The following is a 26,107-nucleotide window of genomic DNA, read 5'->3' on the forward strand; positions in this document are numbered from 1 at the left end:
ATGAGAAGTACAAGTTGTCATGTCCAAAACGAGAAGGATTGGGATTGGGGGGGAGGGGGGAGGCTGGGAAGGAATGTGAAAGGTAAACAAAGGAGGAGGCTGCAATGCTTGGTAAGAAATGTACGCATTATCCTGCCCATGTAATTGTAACCCCTCTGTACAGTATGTTCACAAATATAATAAAATAAATAAAAATAAAAAAATCAGACATGAGTTTAGACACATGGAGTTTGTGACTCAGGAAAGAAGAATGGAACTATATGTTCTATTTTCTAGCTCAAGCATCTAAGAGGAACCACCACTTCCTTTATTTGCCTTTCTCCTCCAAACTCACTTTACAAAGCTTGTCTGAAATGAATAAAAAGAGCCCCCTAAATATTATTGATAGATGGCACACCTGTCACATTTTGCTTTTTGTAAGGGAATCTTAATGACAATACTTGGGGTTATGATGTCTCTCCTTTGAGAGAAAGAGAATATAAAGTAAGCACAGTCTATTTGAGCCTGCTGGAGATATGAATCTCTTGGCACCTATTAGCATAATCTACTTAAGGAAGGGACATAAATGTAGAGTGAAAGGCTTGCAAAATGATTTGCTGGATACTATTGTTGAGTCCTAATTTAAATCACTTGGTTTTCTCAATTATTATTCCATAGCCTCATCTGAATCCTTCTGACACTAAATGTACTTTATAGGGACAATACATTCCCATAACTTGAAAAAAATCTTTAATGTAAGATTTATATATCTTCAGAGAGATGGATGAGAATAATTACTTTGAGGCTTGTTAAGTTCCTTCAAGCTATGGTCTTACCAATTTGTATAACAGAAAGAATTAAAATGTCACAAGATATATTTCTGAAGATAACAACCACAGCACTGACAAACACTCTTAAACACAGAAGTTTTTTTGGCAAACCTCATGGATAATTGTTGCATATACTTACATGAGGATACTGTGTTTTCTTCAAAGCATTAATTAAAAACAGACTTCATGTTAATTTTTATTATAGACCAGAGTTTTTTTTATATAGAAGTAGATGTTTTGCCTGTCACTGGGAGAATCTAGTTTAAGATATCAAATGTTGACATGTTACTGGTCATTGGATAAATGTGAAAGAAGATATAAATTCTCTTATCCCTAAGAGAAAACAATTCAAAATCCATTTCCCAACAACTCTTAATATGATGCCTTATGTATACTTAGGAGAAAAGTCATTTGGCAAAGTAAGAGTTTCTTTACAATAATATTCTTTAAAGAAAGATTATCATCTTTATGATCATCTTTATGATTATTTTTGATCACAGGGCTTGAACTCTGGGCCTGGCACTGTCCCTTAGCTCTTCACCTCAAGACCAGTGCTCTACTACTTGAGCCACAATGCCACTTCCAATTTTCTGAGGGAGTTTTTGGAGTTAAGTGTCGCACAGACTTTCCTGTCCAAGCTGGCTTTGAACCATGTTCCTCAGATTGCAGCCTCCTGAATAGCCAGGATTACAGGTGTGAGCCACCAGCACCCAGCTGATTTTTTATGATTTTAAAACATAGTTATTTTGAATTTTCAGTAGGAACAGCAAATTAAGCTAGAAAATATTCTGGACACATCACTGAAAATTTATTTGTAATTTCACTGAACTATGATCTTAAAGACATAGCCAGGCTCTTGTGGCTCATACCTATAATTCTAGCAGAAGTTTATGTGAGGATAATGGCTCAACACCAGCAGACAGAAAAGTCTTGGAGTTCTATTTCCAATTAACTAAAAATAAGCTAAAAGGGAAATGGAGGTATAGTTCAAGTGATAAAGTACCATTTTTGAGCAAAAAAAGTCAAATGAGAGTGTGAGTCCCTGAATTCAAGCTTTAGTATTGGCAAAAAAAAATAAGAAAAAAAGGAAAGGAAGGAAGGAAGGAAGGATGAAAGGAAGGAAGGAATGATGAATTTCTGTATATCTGAAGATAATCTTCTCTAACATAACCTGGTAAGTTCATATATTTCTTCATTACCTGTTTATCCATCATCTGGAGTGTTCCATACACTGAGGTTACAATTCTAGGCACTGAGGATGCAATAAGTTCATTTAATAGAAAATTGCCACGTTCCTTCCTTCCTTGAGCTGGTTTTGTGTTGAAAGAGACAAGAGCAATAATTAAGTCATGGGCAGACATTTGACCTTTACTTGAAATGAGATAAGCAGACAGTAAAGCACTTTGAACAAAGAAGTGACACAGTACAACTACTGTGTTTTGCTCGACATCCTCTGGTATCTTTGTAAACCATGGACAAAGAGAAGCTTACTGCAATAATTCAGACAAAGAAAACTGTAGTGTGTACCATAGAGGAGACAGTATAAGCAGTGAAAACAAAATTAACTTGTTCCTGTACTTGAATGATAGAGCTCACAAATCTGCATAAGGATCAGACCAGTTATTCACAGAACTGAGGAAGAAATGTCATGTTCTTTCTTTTTAATTCAACACGCATATAGAATTAACTTAGATTACATAATTTAAACCGAGACAAGAACAAAACATGTCTCAGTATGTAATAAACATCTATTTAACCTGAATTTGTTTTATCCTATTCATCCATTTCAGTGCAGATCTCAGTATTTGTTTCTGGTTATGGGAACCAATCACTTTGCAGATGACTTTGCGCCCAACATATATCTTTTCATGTCTTGAGGATGGAATTTTAGTCTTGAGCATGCCCTATATTTTAGTCTATATAGATCCATGTTTGGAAAGTCCTATTCTCCTTTCCAAATTAAGACAAGAATTTAAAGTTATTTTGCACTTGAGCTTATTACAGCTGAGACTGGATTATTTTGGATTGATTATGCTTTAAGTACATTTAGAGGGATAATGTATAATGTAGTTTAAGAAGAAATATTAACCCTAGCAGCTCCTGAGCCTTCATGGTTCCTATGCAAGAGAGGAATGGAAATTCAACATATTTTATGTAACTACAAAGGTGAAATAATGTTTCATTACATAGTTCTCTTGAGTAAACTAAATTTTAGCAGGCTAAGGGTACGGGAACCTATGCAGCATAATGCTGAACTGATGACTAAAAGGGTATAGAAGATTTAATTTGACTCGACCTCTCATCGAAAGTGGATTAGTTAGGAAAATAAATGGGCACTATGATTTAAATGACTCTTCTAAAAGACATGCTCTGACTATGGTATAGTAAGATAAAAAACGCATTTCAGGTATTAAAAATGTGCTTGTTTCAGATGACAAATAATTTAATATTTTTTCGTTTTTATTTGGCTAAAAGAAAGAGTTAAAAATAACCATGACTCAAAATAAGAGTCTTTTTGGAACAATTCAACTTCATAGAACTGATAAAAATCATTAGATATTTATCTTATTAGAATCAGATTTATACTGTAGTGTTGGATCACTCAGGGTTCATTCAGATAAGCAGAATCACAAACAGCAAGATTATAAATGCACAGATAGGTAGATTATCCTTAATTTAAGTGGATTAACGTTTCCAATGTGAGTTGAAAATATCATGTTTAAATTTCATTTAATATATCTAATGTACTCAAATTCATAGCTTATCAAGATGGTCTCTTGTGCATTGTTGGAAATTTCCCACTGGAGATGGAGAGCTATAGCATGCTGCTATCATCCAGCATAGTGAGAGATGATTGAAACATGTTTTACTTAGACTTAATGAGCAGTTTCTACTGAATTCATGTCATGTTGAATGCCCCTACACAATTAAAAAATCATAAGTTGAATCAGTGTATAAGAATTTTAAATTGGGGCTAAGTTTGTTACTAGGATTTAATTCTTACCCTTAACAATTATAGAGGTTCTTTGGCATCTTTATAAAAATACTTTCTTCACTTCTGGTATTGGAGCTGAAAGTTCACCAGGAAGACAGTTGGCAAGTTAAGGTGTAGAGTGAGAACTAGAATGTGTACATACAAGCTAGCTCCTGTAAGAATGGACTGAATCCAAGGTCAGTTCTTTTTTCCTCTATCACTGGTATTGGAGAAGCCCTAAAGAAACCATAACTAGGTATCTATTTATGTATCTATCTATCTATATTTATCTATCTATCCATCTATCAAGAGAAATGACATGCCATATCTATATGCCATGAATATGTATATATGTATATATACATATATAATTTTAAGGCATTGTACAAAGAGTCACCATTAAACAAAACAGTTTATGAATTCAATACATCTTGGTCAATGTTTCCCCTTTCAACACTTTCACACATCCCTCCCAACCTATCCCAGCCCTCGATATATGCCCATCCAAGAAGTTGAAAAAAACTGAAGGAAGAATGAGAAGAAGGGGATCAGAGGCAGGCAACCACTACTTTACACTGACCAGGTGAATCATGAAGTCAGTGGCAACAGGAGTCACTTGCAAAATCACCCTCCCCATTTTTCTGATGTTTCCTTTTAACCAAAAACATAGAGAAGTAAAAATTCTGGTCATACAGATCAATCTAATCACAACTAACAAAATATTTCGACATCTGGGGCCAGGATCTAGTTTTGAATCACAGTTTATTGTTGACCAACTATTATATGAGAGTAGTCACATAACTACTGTAAACTTGCTTTTCTCAGCTGTAAACTGTGCTTAACAATAGTGTGATGACTAATGCAGATGATATATATCAAATATTGGAAGAGGGTCTGACTGATTTTCATAACTAGAATCTTCAACGGAGGCTCATGTCACCGTTACTTTAGCTACTTAGAAGGCTGAGAATGTTGGAACTGAGGTTCAAAGCTAGTCTGGACAGAAAAAGTTCTGGAGACCCTTTCTTAATAACGAACTAGATGTGATGGTATATACCTGCTATCTTAGCTATGGGGAATCCTAACATACATAGATTTTACCTAAGCTTGGGTTCAGGTAGGAAATGATGATATTTTTTAAAAATCAACAAAAATCAAAACTGAATATGTGTCTTAATGATGAATGCCTAGTTAGCAGGTTCAAGATCCTGATTCAAAATTCTAATGCTATAATTATATGTATATAATTTTTTTAATTATCTTTAAGTGGTTGTACAAAGAAGTTACCATTCTACAAAACAGTATATGAGTACAAATTGTTTGATAATATTGTCACTCATTGCTCCTAACCCACATAAAAATATTTTTAAAAAGAAATAGTGGAGCTGAGAATATAACTTTGTGATAGAGTGCTTGCCTAGCATGCCTGAAGCCCTAGGTTCAATTTCTGAATACCACATAAATAGAAAAAGCCAGAAGTGGTGCTGTGTCTCAAGTGGTACAGAGAGCTACCTTTGTGCAAAAGATACTCAGGAACAGTGCCAAGGCCCTGAATTCAAGCCCCACAACTGGCAAAAAAAAAAAAAAAAAAAAAGCAATAGAGCTCTAGGCCTGGTGGTGAATGTTTGTCATCCCAATTACTCTAGAGGGATAGAAAGTAGGATGTACGATTCTTGGCCTGCCTGGGAAATGTTACTGTGACCCTATCTCAAACACAACTTAAAAGGAATGGAGATATTGTTCAAGTGACAGTGTTCAATTACAAGATCTTGAGTTTAATTCCAAGTAATACAAAAAAAAATCAATAAATAGTAAGCATTGGCCATCGTTTCCTACTTAACTTTCTTTTTACAGTGGCAATCAGTGCTTTCCTAACTGTTTTCCTGAGACTCATAAAACATCTGAATGCTTTAGAATGAATCTTTTCCTAGTACATTTAAAATATTAGATGAGAAACATTTAAAGAAACAATAATACACAAATTATCTTAGTAAGTGATATTTAAACTCACTTCTTTGAGAATATTGAGAATCCATATTTATTTTAGCTTCTGAAAAAAATAAATAAAAAGATAATTTACAATGAGTAAAAGGCCTACGGGAAGAGACCAGAAAGATGATTCAATTGTTGGAATGAATTTATGAGAAAAATCACAGGAAATTTATAATACACATATACATCAGAGATATAAATTTTATACTGGGCACTAAAACAGCTCATCCTAGATCCCCTCTCTGCACAAGCAGACTGGTGCTCTTTGTCAATATGAATACATTTCGTCATTACAGCTCCTGGTGCAGCTAGGAAAGGGATTCAAAGTCAAAGCTACTTTGAGCTCTCACAGTATTGGCCTCGGCAGGAACTTGTCTGAGTTTGAGTCTGCAGAACTAACTCAAGACTCCCAGGGAAGACTTTACTAGTAGGTCTGCTCCCAAAGGATTTCTGGAAAATCAAACTCTGATGACCCTGAAGATCCAAATGGCTAAATAAAAAAGGATGAGTTCCAAACAGGAAGTCAGATTGGAATTTTCAAAAGTTGAATTTTCAAACAGTCTTTGAGATGAAAATATAGAACAAAAGGAAGGTGATCTGAAACTGATGTGGGTTGAGCCCCTGGGGGATATTGAAAACATTTACAATTGAAGGAGGTAATTGGAACTAACCAAAGAAATCACCCCCTGTACTTGCTTTCAAGAAGTCCATTGAAATTTTCTATATGTAAATATGAGTATTAGCTACGTTGTCTGCCTTAAGAAAACAAGAGGTTTTTCTTTGTTGTTTTGCTTTTAATGTAATATGTAAAGTTATTTCTTTTTTCTTGAATATTTTTCTTTTTTTCCCCTATGTCCCCTATGTCTCTTGTCACTGTTTTTGATTTCAGTACTCTAAGTATTATATATACATTTATCTGAATTAGGGAAGGGAAGGGGAACAACAAAATGGTGAGACAAAGGACAAAGGAGAAACCAATGTAACAGCAATACTCACAAGAAAATATGTTGGAAATGAACTTTACAAACTGTGGGGGGAGGTATTGGGAGGGAGGGAAAGTAGGAGAAAAACATGGGAAGGGGTAAAAATGTTTGACAAGAAATGTACTCACTGCCTTAAGTTTGTAACTGCAACCCCCCTGTACATCACCTTGACAATAAAATTAAATTAAAAAATACTGAATACTAAAAAAGTGAAGATTAAGTGTGACTCTTGATATGAAAATCTTTACAAATTTAAAAGCATTTATAAGCTGAGCACTGGGTGGTGGCTCAGCCCTTTAATCCTAATGACTCAGGAGGCTGAGATCTGAGGATCAAGGTTGGCAAGCTATCCTGAGCTGAAAAGCCATTAGGCCTTTTATTTCCAACTAACCACCAAAACACTGGAGGTAGATCTGTGGATCAAGTGGTAAAGCACTAGCCTTAAGTGAAACAGCTAAAGGACAACACCCAAGCTCTGAGTTCAAGCCCAGGACAAGCACTCACAAAAAAATGTCTTTTTAAATAAAGCTTACAATCTTCTTGATTTCATTTCCTTTTCTTTTCTCTTTTGTTTCATCCAACAACAATTTCACAAGCATATAATATATATCAGATATGAAATTTCTCATGTGAATCTAAGCTCTTGTCAGTGGGAAGTTTACATTCAAACTGGAGGAATATAAAGCAAACAATATAGTATATTACGTATGTGAGTGTCAGTTTTCTAGGGAATGATGAGTGAGAAATGGAGAACTGGAAGGAGGGTGAAAATAAAGTGATGAAGCTTTAAATAAGGAGTTCATGGAAGTCTTCCCTGAGAAAGCAGCATTTTCCTAGAGACCAAAAGAGAAAGGAATGAACCATCATATTCCCAGAGAAGATTAACCAGACAGAGGGTAAAAATAACTGCAAAGACTTCAAGGTTAGGAGAAGGAGAACATGTTCCAGATTCCCAACAGAACAGTATGACTAGGGCAGATGAAGAGACCTTAGTGAAAGAGGTTAGAAAAATACTGGAGGAACAAATCAAATGGAACCTTCAGCTCTCTGAGGGAAAAAAAAAACTTGACTTCCCTGAGGGTTGGGAAGTAGTACATGCTTAGGCAGTTCATACTTAACAATAGATACAAGTCATTTTGCATACTTTATTGAGGCTAGATAGAATACCAAATGTTAAAAGAGAGCACTTGCTAAAACATAGGGAAAAAATTCAATTGTGAACCAATTACATTTGGAGAAAATGATAATACTGAAAGTGTGGACAAATGTAAAGATGTTTAGATACTGTGTTAAGGGAGAGTCAGCAAGATTAGGAATGATTGTTAAAGAGAATATGGAGCTGCGGACACAGAAGGATACAGTTAGCATTAACTGAAATGGGAAAATAAAGAGAAACAGAATTTGGGAAGAAGGTAGGAACGTTAGTATTGAATATGGTCTTTTGAAAGCATACTGAACTTCCACCAGAGATGTCAAGGATTCTTTGGATAAAACTCTGAATTTTGGGAAGTAGATTTAAGTGAATTTATGAATGTATTACCAAAGTAGGAGTAATTTTTAAGTCTAGGAGACTGGTTCAAAACTCCAGTGGAGTAAGGATACAGCAAATAAATCAGATCTTTGAATTAACTGGGAGATGTATGTGTGTTGGGGGATCCAAAAGATAAAGAGGAGAAATCAAATTTAGGAGAAGAGTTAACCAAATTGGAAGAACAATCAAGATAGCCCTGTATGTTGGAAGTTAAATAAGAAGATACCTTAGCAAGTCATGACTTAGTAAGATGAAGAAAAACATTTTAAGTCACATGCAATGATTCCAGTAAATTCTGGAATAGAAAAAAGTGTTAAGTATACATGTGAGGGAATGATTATGACCAATAGCTTATCAAGGTATAAAGGAGAGTGAGAAGTGGAAGGAAAGGTAGGGTAAAGGCTGTGAGGTTATAAATGGGCAATATGGGTCACACCTGTAATTCTAGGTATTCTGGAGGCAGAGATTTGAAGGATCAAAACACCAGGCAAGCCTAAGCAAAATGATCCACTAGGCTGACAAAAACAGGCTTTCCTTTATGTGTGGTGCATCCACTTCAGGAGAAGTAGAGGAGAGGGCACAGAACTGGAGGGAAAAAGGGTGAAAAGGTGCAGCAGTGGAACTCTCTGGAAACTGATGAAAGTGAACAACTCATGGCTGGAGACAGGAGGAAGGGACTGGGAGAGAGTGAGGGAACAAAAGAAAATGTATTCATCACCTGACTGATATAATTATAATCCTTCCATACATCACTTTTATGATAACAGTAAAATAAATTAATTTAAAAATAAAACAGTCTGGCTATGTAGCTCAAGTTCTAAAACATCAGCCAAGCAAGGATGACACCCTGAGTCCAAATTCCAGTATCATTAAACAAACCAAAAAAAAAATCTATACCTCCAATGAAGTAGAAAGACGACATTTTTCAAAGCTCTTATTGGTCTTAAAATGTCAGTTTTGGTTTCTTCATCTGTAGTTATGTCCTTATACCATGCCTTCTACCATATGATTTTTATCCTAGAACATTTTTTTATCAGCACTGTAGTGCTAATTATAGCATCACAGACCAACTGCATGAACATTACTTGGAAGCATTTCAGAAATGCAAATTCTTGGACCTCAGTTTATACAAAATGAATAGGAACCTGTGGCATAAGGGTCCAGGTAAAAATTGATGCCTCTGTTGTAATGTTTCCAGTACACACTCATCCTAGGTAAGCAACAGTTATTTTGTTCTGTTTCTCTAAAATCATCCTAGGGTCTTTTCTACCAAGAGCATACTATCTAAATTTCATTGCTTAGTTTTCTCTCAATTTCCAGGTTGTGTTCTCATGTTGCTTTTTCATTGCTTTCTCTGAAGTCGTCTTTGTCTTGATGGACAAACAGAAACATCACTCAGTTTTTGTATTTAAACTGAAATCTTTTCTCTTCCACCAGGTCAGCTCAGATGCTTTACCTCTTGCTTCTACTAGACAATATATACTTCCTTTTTATCATACATCTCATTACAGCCTTAATTATGTATTGTGCATTTGGTACTCTCCATTAGACAGAAGTCTCCACAGTAGAAAGATACTAAAATCTTTGCAGTACAGTATCTTGAACAATTTATTTTTGCATTTACTATGGGATTCTTGGAGGAGGATGAGTAACTGAATGTTATTCCAAAGTAAAATGCTTTCAGAATTCAAATGCTATGCCATGTTTGAGTCTGATTCACAACAATTTATTATGTATTGTCTTCAGCCAGAAATAATAAACAATCTACTTATAGAATCCATTTCCTTGCTCTGGGTCATTTATAACTATATTAAAATAATTTATAATACTTGCATTTTTCATATGGTAAAACTGAACATCTACTAATTATTCAGCAAGGCTTTGTGATTTGAATGAATAATTTTTTCTTGGACTACACAGATTCCCCCCCCACTATTCTGATTATTTTCAAAGAATCTCCTTGAAGACTCTAACAGTATCTGTCCATAACTTTGTCAAGGCATTGTGACTAGATCTGTGGATTTGGAATGGGCTTTTTCAGTTAGAACAATGGTTGAAGTCACAATAATTATCTCATAAATTTCAGGTTCTGGACAACTGTGTCAAGTGGGCCCACTCAGATTACTTTTGCAGTTGATTTCATGAAGTCATACCAAACACTCTATTATTATCTCTGACAGATAGGTCAACTGACATACTTGAGTAGATGGTGAGGTATTTTTTTGACAATGAAGATATAAAATCATGAAATGACCAATCTAGTTATATCTATGACATAGATAAAAATAAAGTCTTTTCACCTCTTACTTATAGAATGATAAGATTATCTCACAGGTAAACTGTCAATTATTTCTGCTTATTTTCCACATTTTCCCCTCAAGGATTCCACTTCTCAAACAGTAATTTAGATTCAGATTATCCTTGATTTATTATACTAAAATTCTTACTTACTTTAAGAAGCAGAAATTATTCAAGTCTCATACATTATGAGACTACCTATTTTTAACAAGGACTACTAATTTACCAAAAGGATATATGTAGCTGTGTTAAATAGCATTTTTACTCTATAAATCCATTTTTTAATTTTGTAATCCCTCACTTATATTTAGATTAAAACCTACATGTAGGTTTCACTATGTACATATGCATATAGGTATAGATAGAGACAGATATTGGTATGCATATATACATTCTAGATTTTTTTAAAAAACGTATAGAGAATACTGTTGCAAAATTATATGCCCCTGGCACATACTTCTGAATACTAAATGTTTTTTCAAATTACTGATCTTTACTCTCTTTCTTCCTGAATATTAGCTAATGTACAATTCTTTTAGTTAGATGTGACCATGCAATGATCTGTGGCCAATGCAACAACGTGGATGCTAATGATAGACAGATAGTTCACACACAGACCTCCATATGTAGCCTAATTTGTCTTTCACCAGTCTGAATAAACAGAATTCCAAGAATCCAGAGGAAGCACCTGGGTCCAAACTCATTCAATAGAGCAGAAACTTCCTAATCACCAGATCCCACAAATCCTCATAGAATTTTGATATTTAAATGTCTCTAAAATTTTTAAACCATTTGGTTTCAGATACATATCTTACATAGAAACTAGTAGTATTCACCTTCATTAGTATTCACCTTCATTCTCCTCTCTATAGTCAAAAGTCATTTTTCCCAAGCCAGGTGCCAGTAGCTCATGCCTGTAATCCTAACTACTCACTTGAGATCTGAGGCTCACAGTTCAAAGCCAGCCCAAGCAGAAAAGTCTATACGACTCTTATCTCCAATTAACCACCAGAAAACCAGAACTGATGCTGTGGCTCAAGTGGTAGAGTGCTAATCTTGAGCTGAAGAGCTGAGGGATAGCATCCAGGCTCAGAATTCAAACCCCACAACTGACAAAAACAAAATCATTTTTCCCATTTTTGACTCTTCTACAGGTGTGACTAAATGTTTAGGCCCTGTTTACAAACCTAAGTGAGACAATAAGGGAGAAAATAATTTAGGCAAAGAATAAAGGAAAGAATGGCCAAGCATATTAATACAGATTAGTGGTCATATCCACATTTTAGCAGTATACACAGTGACCCTGTGTGCCTTATGTGTATTTCAAAGCCTTCCCTTGTAAAGTTGAACATTGTTTCGTATAGTGATTGGTAGGATTATTATTTCTAAAGCCATTCTCATCTGTATTTGATGCAAATGAAATGTTTACTTGACACATGGAGAAGAAAACAAAGGGATATACCACACTTAGGCCATTAAATAGTGGGTAATCTAATCTTCATCAATTTATTTTCTGAGGTCAAGGGATGAAATTAATCTGACTGTTGTTTAAAGTCACAGAAGCTAATCATAATGCCTCATACAGATTTAAATATTTCCTCTTAACTGTATCTTTTCATTAATACTTTGTTCATAGTAACAAGGTAGTATTAGCATAGTTTTCTTTATTTTGTACAAAATTAATTAGGATTATCAATAAATTAGTTCACTGCTGTCTCATGACTAAATTTTAGCTCTTAAGTGAGTCAAAGTTGAATTGTGCAGATGGACAAGCAAAATATATTTGGCATAAACACAGGATAGTAGTAAGAAAATGCACAAAATGTGCACTGATCTAGGTTAACTAAAGTAGACACATCTATCAGATTTCCACACTAGTAAAATAAGGTGTATTAAAAACTAATTCTAGTTAGATAATCACTGTGCTAGATATTCTATTTCTTTAAGTCAGATATATGAATTTCTGATTTCTATTTAATAAACGTTACTCAGACACTATAAACAATCCATGTGTAAAGTAGAATGAAGTAATGAAATTTGATCAATATCTGTATGCCAGATAAATGATCCAAAATTTACTAAGGGCAATCCTGTTAAATGGATGTGCAATTTGAGAAATAAAAGAGAGCTGATTTACATATTGCAGTCTATTATGATCTACAATAAACCACCAGGAAACTGAAAGTTGTGTTGTGGCTCAAGTGGTAGAGCATTCATCTTGAGCCAAAGAGTGGAGGACAGTGCCCAGGCCCAGAGTTCAAACCCCATGACCAACAGCAAAAACAAAACAAAACAAAAACAAAACTAATTTTCTCATCTGATGGAAATGCAGATATAGGGAGGGGCACAGGGCTGGTTGCTTTGTTGACTCAATGCCATTTAATATCTCCTCACACATTTCCCCAGAACCAATTTTATCCTATATTGATCCTCTTGTGATGAACAGATCTAAGGAAAAGGTATTCAAGATTAGTAACACCACTCAGGTTAATCACATTTCTATCAGTAGAGTTATATAGTTTTTGTTTTTGACAGTCTCATAGCTTTTTTCCACACCTGTTTATACGGATTAAACTTATTATTTAAATTATTTAATGAAATGTGATTTACATAATGATTAAACATGATATTAAAAATGAGTTGCAGCTACAAAAACTAAAAGGAATGCTTTTGAAAGACTTCACAACTAAGTTGTCAGAAATAGCTGTGTAATTTGTGTGGGAAAGGCAAGTATAAAACATTGGAATGAGACAAGAAAAATCTAGAGGAATTGGCAAACCGAGTATTTCCCAAACATTTTTAATGTTTTTTATGGATTACTCTTTTGTACTGAATTTATTTGCTTATTTATTAAATATTTATTATTGTAATTTTAATCTTGATCTATAGTATAGACTAGCATCCAATATTGCATCCTCCTCACTTTCCCTATATAAGGAAAATAAAATTAGACATTAAAGAAAGATAGTGGTAGTATAAAAGGAAATTCTAATCAGGGGATATGTTCTAAAGAAATATGTCAGTCCTATGTCAATTGAACAGAAATATCTTTTAGTGAAAATATCTTTTTGTGACTATAAATTTGTTAAAAGAATCTTATTCATACTTTAACTCAGATTTATTTTAAATCATTTGCTTTAGATGAGAAGACATAATTTAGTCTTTTAAAGCTGTTCTTAAATATTTTTAAATTAGAAATTTAAAATAAGTTACAACATTCACCTGATTTAAGCAATCTAATTGATGTAAACAATTTAAATATTACTTGGTTTTAGTGGAAGTAAAACTGAAAAAAATCTGAATTTTACATAAATGTTTTATGTTATGATCATTTTAATGCACATGAAGTTTAATAAGTAAACATCATTAAAATATTATAATTTATTTAATCTGCATGTATCCATTTTGTAGCATCTTTTATCTTTTACTGTGAGAGACTTGATGATCAGCAATTTTGCTATCTCATCTTTTCCCTCCTCTTTCCCTCTTGACTTTTCAATATTACTTATTGTTATTATTAAGGTGTTGTACAAAGGGATTATCATTTCATAAGTCAGGTAATAAACACAATTCTTTTGGACAACATCACTCCTTCTTTCACTTGCCCCTAGTTTTCCTCTCCTATCCTTGTTTACAACCAGTTGAATAGTTCCTGCCTTTCCTCTCGAAATTTTTTCTGCTTATACAGTTGAGGATAAATGACATATCTATTGTTTTGTTTTAGTATTATATTCGAATTGGTTCAAGACATACTTCCACCTATTCTCCATGGAATATCCATTTATAAAAGTTAATTTAATTTATTTCTAAAATAATTTTACTTTTGTATAGTTAATTTTTAAAAAAGAATGAGATCATTATTCTCTGAAGCTCCTTTTCTAATCATATATGGAAATAGTTTTCATTGCTTTATGCTCAATCATGATGCATTTGAGAGTAAGAATTTTTTAATCTTATTTTCTTGAAAGCTACATATTGTTTTATGTAGCACAGAATGTTTCAGTGAAGTATGAAATTGTAAGTAACTTTGATGTTGCAAAAATTCTATATTTATCATTGAAGCTTAATAAAAACTTGAGTGTTTGCATATGCACACTGGTGGTACAGTTATAACTTTTCCTAGAATTTTATTTGTGATAATTATTTAGTTGGTGGGCTCCATTCTCTTTCATTTGAGGAAATTTTTGTGTTCATTATTATTTTGACATTTAATGTGCTTTGATTATTTTTATCATATTACTTATTATATTACCATTTTGTTCTTTTTTCTTGAATTCATATTTATATTAAAATTGTTTATCTTTTATATGGTTGTCTCTGTTTTCTGTTTTGTCTTTTGTATTCTTCCTCTTGATACACATCCCACGGTTACTAAAAGATATCCATAGAATTTTCATGCCATTCAAAATATTTTGGTTATCACTATGTTGGACGGCTTTGTCCACACTTTTTACTTACTTTGATATAGTATAAATGAATTAGTCACACTTTACCATCATATTTGTATCTTTGCTTGTTATTGTGACTATAATTTGAATAGTGGTTGTTGAATTTAATCTACTTTCATTTGCCTTTAGTCATGAAGCAAGGAACAGAAGTATCTTGGAGAAAAGGAGAATGTTTCTTGCTGGAACACATAGGCTTATCCTCTTTAAAATGATCATATTTCATAACAGGTTAACTCTCCAAGCCAAATATGTATGGTATAAGTCAGCAACCCTACTCCTCTTTCCAACCAAGATCATAATCTCTTTTGGGATTTTCTGCCTCTGTCAAAATCCAATGTGATTTGTTTAATCTTGAGCTATTTTTATTTCTAAACTTATCTCTAGTGAACTACTTCCATTCTTAATATATTCTTTTCCATTTTCTGAAATATAGTAAATATCACCTGTTCTTAACTAATCCCTGTCTTTCCCTAGTTATATATCCTTAGTTCTAAAATCATTCCTTTCTTTCCTTGATATCACTATTTGATGTTTATGTTTATTTGCCACTGATAAACCTTGTAGATTTTTTAAACTGATTTTATATTTTTCACAAATTTTGGAGGAAATTTTTATAAGGCTGTTTCTCTCCATTCTGCCTATTTCTTTGCTCTTAAGTCAGATTTATCATGACTCAAATGAAGTACAAAGAATGACATATAAGAGACAGAAGTTCTTAGATGTTTCAGAATGATCAAGGTTATAAGGATTCAGAAGTTAGGCAATTATCATGATCTAATTAGTTTCATCCAGTAGAAATTTCTGTGATGATGGAAATATGCTCTGTGTTGTTCTCAAGATGTCACAGCTAAATGTGACTCTTGAGCACTTGAATTGTGACTAGCATGATTGAAGGGCTGATTTATCCAAAGTAATTAAATAAATCTAAATAGTTCATGTGTCTTGTGGCTGCCAAACTGAAGAGCTAAGCTAGTGTTTTTCACATTTTAGCATTTACATCAAATCCCTTTTCATGATTTCCTGCAGTTCATTAACCAATTATTCTGATTCAGCAGGCCTGGGACATGACTTTTTATAATCAAGCTTGTTAACTGTTTTAAGTCAGACACTTTTGTCTGTAATCCCAGCTACTCGGGAAGCTGGGATCTCAGTTTGAAGCCATCTATGGCAGAAAGTCCATGAGACTCTTATCTGAACTTCACTACCAAAAAGTCAGAAGCGGAGCTGTGTTTCAAGTGGTAAACACTAACTTTAAACACAAAAGCTCAGGGACAGAGCTTAACGCCTGAGTTACAGGCCCAGGACTTGTACACATACAAAAATACCTTATAGATTTCTCAAAAGAAAAATCCAGTTGGTCTTGTGTCTCAAGATGTCATCTCTAGGGAAAGACAATGCACTGTCCTTCATTCTTCATAAAAAATAACCAGTTTGAACCTTCACTGTACCTCTTTTGACATTGTGTCTCAGAATAACAGAATTACAAGCTTTAAAATTTTATTTTGAGCTTCAAAAGACATTTTAAAATGGGAACTGAGTTTAATTCTAAGTAGAAAATAATGGCATAAATATTTTAATGTACACTATATTTAAATTATTCCTTTATGGATATGTAAGACCAGGCTCTGCTCGATCACTTTTTCAATAACTCACTGAGGACCAGTCTTTTGAGGATAAGAGATGTTTTATTTCATACATACTTGTCTGCATCAACAATGCAAGGATTGTAATTATTTCCTATTCTTGCATCTATCATTAACCAATTTGAGTATTTTCTATAAGAATGGACCACATCGTAGTAATGTCTCATCTCAGAGACATTGGGAAATGGAGACGTTTTTGCAGAGAAAAATAAATCATATCATTTCCTAGAGAGGAGAAATAGCCTTTTCAGTGAATCATCTTAAGATGTAGTTTAATTGGCCCAGAATATTATTGTGTTTCATAACCGAGTGAGATTTAGAGTTATTTTCAGTATTATCCATATTGTAAGACATTTTCTAAAGTAATTAAAGTGGGGACTTCTGTTATTTGACTTTGTTGAAAATTTTTACCAAAGTAATAGGGAAAAGGCAATAAGCATGATCAAGATTGTTATTATATATATATATATATATATATATATATATATATTATTCTAAAGGTGATGTATAGAGGGGTTACAGTTACATAAGTCAGATGATAAGTACATTTATTTTTAATGTCACTTCCCTTACTTTTGCCAGTTTTTCTCCCCTGACTCCTCTTCCCCCCAGTTGTGTAGTTCATTTCCAACATAGGGTCTACTGAGTATCACTGCTGAATTAGTTCACCCTTTGTCACACAAGGTCTGTGCGTCCCCTCCCCCTCCCCAAATCAGATAAACTTATATAAAAGATGAAGTGTACACAAATCAAGAACAGTTACAAAAGGGAATACAACACAAAAAGGAATAAAGAACCCCAAGCAATACAATAAAAAAAAGTCTTGTTTCCATTTCTTGGAGTTCACTTCAAAAAACATCATTTTATATGTTCATATACACACAACTATTGAGCCCCTGTGATCCTCTCCTAAGAATACCCTCCTTTGTTCTCACTTTTTGTGAAGGATTAGAGTACTGGTTTAATTAATCATATCCAAGTGTAATTGAAAAAGACAGTATTGCCCAGAGCTATCTTCAAATTCAATGCAACACTCATCAAAACCACAACAATATTCGTCAATTATTTATAAGAAGCGATCCAAAAATTCATATGGAATAATAGAAGACCTTGAATAGCAAAAACAATCTTTAGCAGGAAAAAACAGTGCTGGAGAAATATCAATATCGAACTTCAGACTGTAATAAAACCTCCGTGGTACTGGCAAAAGAATAGACTTGAGACCAATGGAATAGAATAGAATGAACCTACAGACCTATAACCACATAATAACTGATGAAGGTGACAAAAATACAGGATGGAAGACAGACAGCCTCTTCAACAAATAGTGCTGGCAGAATTGACTATGCTCATGGAGAAGACTGAAGTTAGATCACCCTGTGCCAGAACTAATTCCAAATTGATCAAAGACCTCAATGTAAGACCAGGTACTTGAAAATATTACAGGAAGGGGTATGGAAAACATTAGGGCTCCTTGGCATGGGTCAAAATTTCCTATGTAATGATCTAGAATCACAGCAAATCAAAGAAAGTGGATAAATGGGATTGAATCAACTGAAGAGTTTCTCCATGGCTTAAGACATAGCTAGCAAGATAAATAAAAAAACCCACAGAATTAAAGATTTTTACTAGCTATGTATGGGATATATCTAAAATATACTTAAAATTCACCCCCTCTGAAAAAAAAAACAAATCCTCAAAAACAACAAACCCATTCAAAGTGGGCTAAAGACTTAAAGAGGGACTTCTCTGAAGAAGAAATAATGGACAATAGACACAAAAAGAGAGGTTCAACATCTGTAGCCACAGAACAATATTGAGAGATTCCACTTCACCACAGTTAGAATGGCCATTATCAATAAAACTAATCATAACAGATACTAGTGGGATGTGGCCAAAAGGGAATGCTACTACAATGGTGATGGATGTAAATTTGTTCAACCACTCTGAAAAGGAGTATGGAGGTTCCTCAAAAGATTGCACATAGGGGTGGGGATTTAGTTCAGAGGAAGAGCACCTGCCTGGCGAGTGTAAGACCCTGAGTTAGGTCATCAGCTCTGGGGGCGGGGGGGTGGGGGAGAAGCTAAGCCTACACATAGAGCTCCCTCATGACCCACAAATCCCACTCCTGGACATTTGCTCCACAAACCAGGCTGCACTAAAGCCACCATCACAACAACGTTCATTTCAGCATTACTTACCACAGCTAAGATATGGAATCAACCCATATGTTCCTCAGTAGGCAAATGGATCTAGAAACTTTGGTATATATACACAATGGAATTCTATGCTTCCAACAAAAAGAATGGCATTGCCCATTTTTAAAGAAATGGAAAGACTTGGAAAAAATATTTAAAGTGAAGTAAGCTAGACCTAAAAAAATACAGGCTGCATGGTTTCCCTCATTTGTAATCATTAGAACATGCCTATAAATCTACATGTAAACTCAATGGATACTGAAAGACAAATGATTAAGAGAGTTTTTCTTATTGGAAATATTTAGCAGAGATAATAGGGGAAAGAAAACCAACATGACCAAGACTGTTTTTCTGGATATATCATTTATTTTAAATTTATTTTAAATTGTGTGATATTGCACATAGTTCTTTCCATTTTTTTGTTTCTTATTTCTATTATTACTTTATTTTCTTTGACATTTACTTGTGTTTTTATTTTCTTTTCAGTAAGCTTTTCCTGTTCTTGCAATAGATTTATTGTTCAATTATCTTAGGTTTCTGTCACTATTTGAGGGAACATACTTGAATTTAGTAATGATTACTAAACAATCTGTCATATTTGACCATGTATAAATATTGTGGATAAAATCTTATATTTAAAAAACCTTTATGCAAATACATGCATTAACTCTGAAAACAATTCATCTAGTAAGATTTATTCAGGGCTTACTTTAAATGTTCACAGCCTTCATGAATAAACTGTTTTAAAAATTAAGGGATAAACAGTGAAAATTAGCTACACTAATAGAACTATTTAGTACTTATAAAATACAATTTTAATTAAACTGATTAGATCTATTTGCTTTATAACATAGGTAGGCAAAATTAAACATATTCATTTTATGTGTTGGCACAAATGTCCTTTGGTATTCTTCCTAAGAACATGTCCGTTTCTACACTCTTTTGTAATTGTTGTTGACCTATGACCTCAGATGTTTGTTTATCTTTTTGCTTATTTTTCATTATTCAACTATAATTAGTATAATCTCTTAGAATTTCTAAGACATTTTCCTTACCTTCTATCATATTTATGCTTTTAAATATAGCACAATGGGATTGACCAGTTGAATTAAAAGTATATGAATCAATGCTTTGATATAATGGCATGTGACTAGGTTCTTTAATCTTCAGCCAGACCCTGTGTGGAGCCAGTGTTGGGGTGAATGTTTCTAGTGTGTCTCAAAACTGTATCCCAGCAAAGAAAGCAGAAATGAGTCATTGAATAAATATCAATCTGATAATTATCTTTTAATAATGAATACAGTTACAATTTTATGACCTTTAACACTATATATAAATCATTGTAAAAATTACTGCAATATTATATTGAAACTGAAGAACAGGATTAGGAGACATTACTCAACAGTTGCCAAGATTCCATAAAGTAATGTAAAATACAAATGACTGACTTGGAAAATGACTTGCCATTTACACAATACATAAAAGAGAATTACAAACTTTATAAGGATGTTCTGGAATTTAGAAAGAAAAAAAGGGGCCAAAGAATATGATTTAAAAATTCCTGAAATAAAAATTGAAGTGTTTCAGTCCTAATCCCAGTCTCAATGAAATAAATGCGAGTCCTGACAATTATGGCATAGGTACTTGAACTGATCATATTGAAAAAGTAGAAAATTAATGAAACCTATTCAAAAACTTGCTTGTATAAATTAGTTCTAGATTGAGAATATAGTTCTATGAGGATCTTCAACTAATGTTAAAAGAGCTATGTAGAAATGACTCCTGAATCTTTGTAGATAGCTGTAAAACATAGGAAAGCACTGCACTGTCCAACTCTGGTGATTCAGGGCTGGATTACTTGTAACCATTTACAAAGAAAATTAGACAAATTAATGTTTACTGAAAAAAGCAAGTTGAAAACAACAGAACTAGTTATATTCACTTTACATAATATATACACACATGTATGACTACACTTAACAAATGTATATATAGATATATAATAAACCTATATATATATATATATATGATGTATAAAGGTATATTTATAAACATGTATATATAAGCATGTATATATAAACACGTATATAAACCTATATATAAATAAGCATATATGAATACATATGCTCTATTAACATAGGAAAAATGTTTCAGAATTGTACAATCCAAATTATCAGCTACTGGAAATTAGTTTTGAGTAACTAAGTGAGAGGCCTTACCTTTTATATTTATTTTTATTTAATTTTTAAAAATTAATGAGCATATTATCTATTTATTTTTAATTTAACCTAATTCCAAAAGAATTTTACAATCTATAGTGTAGAACTATTTCATAACTAATTGATACAATATTATGTTGTTTTATATTTCAAGAAAATTATTTTAAATTAAATAATTGGAATTTTATCTAAATATAAATATAAATTTTGTGTTTTGCCTTAAAATGAGCAACACAGGCAAATTTACTTCAACTAATTATGCTAATTTACTTTAATATATTTCTACTTTTCCTTCTCAAAACAAAGATTATAATGCACTGCAAAAATGTCCCCTAGGAATCAATCCAGTAAATTGTGATACAACCCCTATATGACTTACCTGTTGTGTTAATCTCACAAGTTTTTTTATTCTAGAGACTGAGGTACCTAGAATAACAGTGGCTGATTTTAGTAAACACAAATTTCTTTTCAAAAACAAAGGAATTCATCAAAAATAAGCAAATATTAAGGAAAGTCAAATTATTTTTTCAAATATAATGAATATTTTTCACACTAAAGGTTCAAATATGAAAGATTACTATTATAACATGAGCTTAATGTCTTATTAAAATATTACTTGTATACATCAACTATACTCAAGTGGTCTTAGATTTAAGATCAGAAACCATCTTCTTTGATATAATATTTAATATCTTTCAGAGGTAATGGTGCATTCTGCATCTGTTTATTAATTTTATGTTCTTTTCAGTGAATAGAAGAATGGAGATGGCTAGAAGAGCTTGATCCTCATTGCTGTGGAAATTTCCCTTCATTGACATTAAGTCAGTTATCAGATGTTCCTGTTTCTCCCTAGGAAGGATGAATTAGTTAAATTTTGTGAAAGTCTGACACAGTTCCTACATGCTTTGTATTTAAGACTATTTTATAATTAAATGTCATATTACAAAAGCTCTTCTTGCTTCTGCATTAACTTTTTAATGGACATTGAATTAAAAATCATAAAACTTAATGCTTACTGGTGAATAATTTTAAAATCTTGACTAATAAACAGTTGGCATATGGACATTCTTATTGAAATATAGGACATTTTTACTGGGAAATACACTTTTCCATTTAAAAGTTTTTATGCTGATATAATATAATTGGTTCCATTAAGCCGTTATAATACAAATTGCATTTCCCTAAGGTCATTTTAGCCTTTGCACATGGTTAAAGGCTTTCATCAGTCATATAAAGCTGAGTGCTATCAATGAATTTTACTATTAAGAAGCAGATTACCTAGCAGAATAATAACTGAAAAAAGAAGAAAAAGGAAAAGAATTTCCTAAAATATCTGACTTATATAAACTTTATAGTAGATACTTCTTTAATTCTGCCACATATATTAACTCATTCAATTCTCAACAAAATCAGAGAAGTTTATCTTATTATTGTTTTCATATAAAAATTAAATGGTGGTCTAGAGAGGTTAAGTGATTTACCTGATGCCTTACCGACAGTATGGAATTAGGCTACAGTTCAAGCCCATATTTTCTGATTCCACAGGTCATGTTCTGATTTAACCAATTGTCTATATGACCCTTCAGTATGAATGAGTTTAATGTTTAAGAAAATGTCAAATTAAATTAACAATTGAAATCCCATAATATTATATGCAGTGTAATGTCACAGCTCCCTTACTTTGTGTTTTGCACACTCTATGGTGTGCAAATACTGATAATATCATTTAATGGCAAATTTTTCCAAAACATATCCCTATCATTAAGCAATGCATGTACTTGGAATCAAGTGACATATAAAACTGCAGACACAGATGGACCTGAGGTTTTATGCCTTCAATTTGCTACTATAAGCCTTGGAACTTAGAAGTTCTGGTTCCTCTGCGTATTTAATATTTTATTACACTATACCAATAAATCTGATTTGGGTCCATTTTGCTGCAACCAAAGGTTAATCTCTAAAAAGGTGTATTTGGTAGCTTCAAAATTTGCCAGACAATCAATAGAGAAGACAAACTTTTTCATCAAATTCTTATTTTTTTAATAAGAGCCTTGCTTTTCTCCTCCTCACATTTTGTAGAATATGCATTCTTATTTTAAATACAAAGCCCAGGGTGGTAGGGAAAGAATAGGTTTGTACACATTCATGATTGCTACTTTGAGTTCAAAAGGCCAAGTTGAACTACCATAGAGGACTGAATTTTGTAAAACATTTGAACAAAATGAAAACAAAAAATAAACGGTCATAGCTGCAGGTCAATGGACAGTGTCAATCCCACAGGCATAAAAATGAAAACAGGAAAATTACTAAGAAATGGCCCAGCAGGCACCATTTTGTTAGTAAGAAGCCATAATCTCCATTTCTTCTTTCCTTCTCCTTGCTCTAACAAGAGAAGCCAAGAAGCAGTTTCTGTCTCTCCTGCTTAAAACTCATTGCACTGGAAAGAAAAATCCATGTTTTCCCATACATCTTAGAATAAAATTCACACTCCTTGCCAAGGCCTGAAAACTCTGCAGAATCTTGCTTTTCTCACATTTTTTACATAAGTTTTTTATTGTGAAAATACTGTATAGAGGAGTTCCACTTACATGAGCACAGTAATGAGTACATTTCTTATCAAGCATTGTTGCCTCCTCCTTTGTTTTTCCCCTACTATATGCCTTCCCTCCCACCTCCACAACTACACTCTCCCTCCTCTCTCCCCCCACCTATCAGAAAGATTAACATTACCCCATTTGAAAGAATATATTAAATGAAGTAAGCCAGGCCCAAAAAACATGGTCCCATGGTTTTCCTTATTTGCAATAACTAGTATATGTCTGGGACAAGTAGAAAAGGTCAAAAGCTATGTTTATATGACCAGATAAGATGAAGTTAAGTGAAATGAACCCCAAGATAGGGACACAAGTGTTTTTTCTTGCTTGCTATTGTTTCTAATGTATTTATAAGGTATCGTGTGATTTTTTTTGTTGCTTTGTATGTTCCTACCCCACGGTATAACCCCTGTTTTCACTGTATTTAATGTCACTATAATTTGGGGAGGGGAAGAGAAAAAATAAAATGTTTAAGTAGGAATACAAGTTGACCCACTGTAACAATGAGATGTATAAGACAGTATGTTGAAAAACGAACTCTCCCAATTTTTTTTTCTGCTTGCTTCCCCCAATCACGCTTAGTACTTTCCAGTTACATTTTCTGATTCATTTATCCAAGTCGCCAATACATTTTTACCTGAATTTTTTAAATTTTGTATTGCAAAAATAGTTTACAGAGGAGTTACAGTTACAAGAGTAAGGTAATGAGTACATTTCCTATGGAGCATTATTACCTCCACCTTTGTTTTCCCCCTACCATCCCTTCCCTCCCCACTTCCCAAACTCCCTTACCCCCGGAGTTGTAAAGTTCGTTTTCTATATAGCATCTTGTATATCTCATTGTTACAATGGATCAACCTGTAAACTTGTTTCAGCATTTTGTTATTTTCCTTCCCCTCCCCAAATTAGAAAAATGTATATACAAGATACAAGGCACCAGACATCAAATACAGTGAAAGCAGTGGTTATACCTGGGGAAGAACATACAAAAGAAACAAAAAAGTCACATAGTACATTTTTGGATACATTAAAAAACAATAACAAGAAAGAAAAAACAAGTTGAATATTTGCCATTTCTTTCCCTTCTATCTTGAATTCTCTTCTCTCACACTTAAAAACCTGGCTCAAAATCTTTCAGGTCAAGGCTTGCTATCTTATTTTTTAAACTCTACATCATTGATATTCAGAATAGCATCATCTACATTATTTTCTGTCCTATAATCTTTTTTTGTTCTTGTCACAGAGACTGCTTGCTGCAAGTGTAAATTATCTTATTTATTAAATTGTACATGTTTTAGCTACTAAAGTATAAGCTTGATCAAAGCAAATATTGATTCCAACTTGTTTCTATTATGCAGTGTAAGTTCAGTCAATTGCCTGGCACAAAGTAAGCACATGGTAAATGCCAAAGGATTGAATGAGCCTGTTAGGGAAAACTACCCAGAATGTGGTCAAGGGAGAAGATCAGCACTGAAACTAAAGATGAAACAGGTTATTTGTATTGGTGAAATGATAGAAAGATAAGCTAGGCTAGAGGAACACATGTAGAGACTAAGTCTCAAAATATATTAAACATGAACTAGTAAAATTAAAATGAACAAATAAAATGATGCTAACAGAAATGATCTCCATGGCATGCAAACATCTGTGATTGTTGGTGTGTGTGTGTGTGTGTGTGTGTGTGAACTGTTTATAGTTATTTCTTCTGTCTTTCATTTTTTTTCTCCTTTTGTTTATTCCCCATGGTCACTGTTTCTGATTTCATTACACTTTGTCTTGTATGTAAGTTGATCTGATTTGGGGAAGGGTAGGGGAATCACAGAAATGGTGGGACAAAGTGTAAGCCAATGCAACATCGACAATCATTAGACACTATGTTGGAAATGTTGGAAATGAACTTTACCACTTGGGGTGGAGGGGAGTCGGGAGGGTAGTGAAAGTGGGAGAAAATGAGAGAGCAGATAATGCTGTTCAACAAATAATTATTATCTTAAATAACTGTAATTCTTCTCTACATCACTTTACAGTAAAATAAAATAAAATAAATGATAGTGAAACAGTCAAAGAATGACATTTTAACTAAGTATCTTCCTATCTTTTGTCTAGTAAATGTCTGTCTATAGTATATATGTTTATCCAGTCATAAAATAGGTAATATATTTGACAGTGCTCAAATTTAATCACAAACTGGCTATAATTAAAATGCTATTTCCATTTCTTTACCAAAACAATTGAACTAATCATATATATGACAGGGAAGAGATAGAAACAGGCCCAAACTATCTTTTGTCCCATATTTTTTTTTAATTTAATTTTATTTTATTTGTGAACAGACTGTACAGAGGGGTTACAATTGCATGGGCAGGATAATGCGTACATTTCTTACCAAGCATTGCAGCCTCCTCCTTTGTTTACCCT

The 26,107-nt window shown here is 33.2% G+C and overlaps 1 protein-coding gene across 1 annotated transcript in view; it reads left to right on the top strand.

Moving 5' to 3' along the window:
* Dpp10 (dipeptidyl-peptidase 10 (non-functional)) overlaps positions 1 to 26,107 on the top strand; it is a 1,450,850-nt gene that overhangs the window by 598,779 nt on the left and 825,964 nt on the right. The window lies entirely within an intron of this gene.

The sequence above is a fragment of the Dipodomys ordii genome, unplaced genomic scaffold (assembly GCF_000151885.1).
Source record: "Dipodomys ordii isolate 6190 unplaced genomic scaffold, Dord_2.0 Scaffold52, whole genome shotgun sequence".
NCBI lineage: Eukaryota > Metazoa > Chordata > Mammalia > Rodentia > Heteromyidae > Dipodomys > Dipodomys ordii.